Source organism: Aethalodelphis obliquidens, unplaced genomic scaffold, assembly GCF_003676395.1.
Source record: "Aethalodelphis obliquidens isolate GAN/ISIS:26980383/991018 unplaced genomic scaffold, ASM367639v1 scaffold2, whole genome shotgun sequence".
In the NCBI taxonomy this organism is placed as follows: Eukaryota; Metazoa; Chordata; class Mammalia; order Artiodactyla; family Delphinidae; genus Aethalodelphis; species Aethalodelphis obliquidens.
This window is the reverse complement of record NW_020837946.1, coordinates 5,016,672-5,018,926: the sequence shown is the minus strand read 5'-3', so window position 1 is coordinate 5,018,926 and position 2,255 is coordinate 5,016,672.

The window sequence follows — 2,255 nt, the reverse complement described above, 5'->3', positions numbered from 1 at the left end:
ACCCCGCACAGCTCTTGATAGGCTCTAGTGTGTGTATGGCTTTGGAGACCATAGTAAAGAGCTGAATTTTACTCTGAATGGGACAGGAGTCACGGGAGGGTTTTGAGCAGAGGCTTAACATGACCTAACTTGGGTTTTATAAGGGTCACCAGGGCTGCCTTCTTGAGAACAGACTGTAAGGACACAAGATAAGAAGCAAGGAGATCAATTGCTAGATCAATTTCCTAGCAATAACCCAGAGGCAAGATGATCACGACTTTAGCAGGTTGGTGGCAGCGGCGTTGGTGAGAAGCTGTGAGATGCCGGATCTTGTGGAGGTAGAGCTGACACTATTTGGGGTATGGGGGAGAGAGGCATCAAGGATGGTTGTTGGCCTGAGCAAAAGGAGGCCTGAAGTTGCCCATAACTGGAACAGAGAAGATTTCAGGAGGAGCAGAAAAGAGGGCATAACAAGAGTTCAGTCTGAGACGTGTTAGATTTCAGTTGTCAGCGGGCATGCAAGGGATGCTGAGGAAGCGGTTGGATATGAATTTGTGATTTAGGGTTGAGGTCTGGGCTAGAGATATGAATTTGAGGTTCATTAACCTGTATATGATATTCACACCCAAAAGACAGAGATTCCCCGCTTACAGAAAAGAGACCCGGAGATGAGCCCCGGGGGCTCTCCATATTTAAAGGTTACAGGAGTAAGAGGGGATCACAAACCGGACTGAGAAGCCGGGAAGGTCGTGGGAAAGCCTGGTGATCATGTTATCCCAGCAGCCAGGAGAAGGGTTCAAGGAGGGGAGCAACCAATGAGTGCTGAGACGTTAAGTAAGATGAGGGCACATCGTCGGCATCTCAGTTACTACAGTTAGGTAGGATGACAGCAAAGCCAGAGGCATATCACAGAGGGAGCCTGGAACTCTGCCTCAGGCATCAGGGACCCTGCTGGGATTGGGGATAGGGAGGAAGGCATGAGCAAGGGCTCAGAGTGCTGAAGGTGGTCGGCACATTTGTCTGTGGGAACTGTGAACCCGAAGTGTAACCCAAGGAGGCTGGATACCAGGGTGAGTAAGCCACACGCAGGCTGCACACGAACCAGGTGAAGACTCAGCTGGCTTTGATCAGGGATGCCAGGGCAGCAGACTTGCGTTTCCAAAAGGTCACTTGGATGGGCGTGGTTAGGGACCAGGCCAGTGCGCACAAACTTGGCGCCGGTGCTCAGCACATCTGCAACTATCCGGTTTGCCTCGAACCTGCGGGATTAGCTTCCTGCGCGCGCTGGGCCCACTGCTGCAGTGCAGTCAGGCTCCGCGGGGTCCCGGGCGCTGAGCTTACGCGGGGATTGGGGTGGGCGAACAGGCTGGGGACCCACATCTCAGTTTGCTTGGTTTTTTGTTTGTTTGTTTTTTTTTTTAATTTTAAAGGAAAAGGATGCCTAGGGAGCCTCCGTGGTATTTCACAGCACCTCGTGTCCTCGTCTAAACTTCACTCCTGGAGTGTGAATATCCACGCCGCCACGGCTAAGGAGGCTCTTCGCCTTCGGGAAGAAATTAAGTTTATTTAGAGGAAGCAGTCGTGTCACTTTCGCAAAAGGAGACAGCAAGTGAAAACTGGGGCTGGGGGGAGGGGAAGCAACAAAGTGCGGTCGGGGGACACGGTGAGTCGCAGAAGCTCCTCTAACCAGCCGCCCAGAAACAAACAAAAACGCGGGCGGGGTCGTGCACGGCCTCCCGGGTCCCGAGACGGCGGGACAGCCGCGGGGCAGCGCAGAGACTCGTGGAGAGGCTGGGGCAGGGGGCCGGCCGCGTCGCGGGTCTGCCAGCCTGTCAGCCCGGCCCCTCGCCCCCGGGGCCCCGGCCGCACGGGCGCCCCGGGCGTCGTGCGCGCCTCCTCCCCGCGGTCCCGGCGGGGCGCCGACGCGGCGCGGCGCGGACTACAAGTCCCAGGAAGCCTAGGGGCAGGCGCGGGGCGGAGCCTGGCGCAATTCCCCGGGATCCGGCGCGCTGGGAAGCGCCGGGGAGGAAGCAGCGGCGGCGGGCTGCGGGCCGCGAGCGGCGAGCGGCAAGCGCGCGGGCGGGCGGGGCGCAGGCGGAGGCGGGGCCGACGTGGGCCGGAGCCCTGCGTGCCAGGGAGGGGGCCGGCCGGGCAGGCGGCGAGTGGCGCTCGGCGCGGGCTCCGGGGCTTGCCAGGCGCCTGCGGCTCGGTCCCGGCTCGGCGGGCAGCGCACGGCGGGCTCGGCGCAGGGGCCCCGGCGCGCCGGGCGGCGCAGC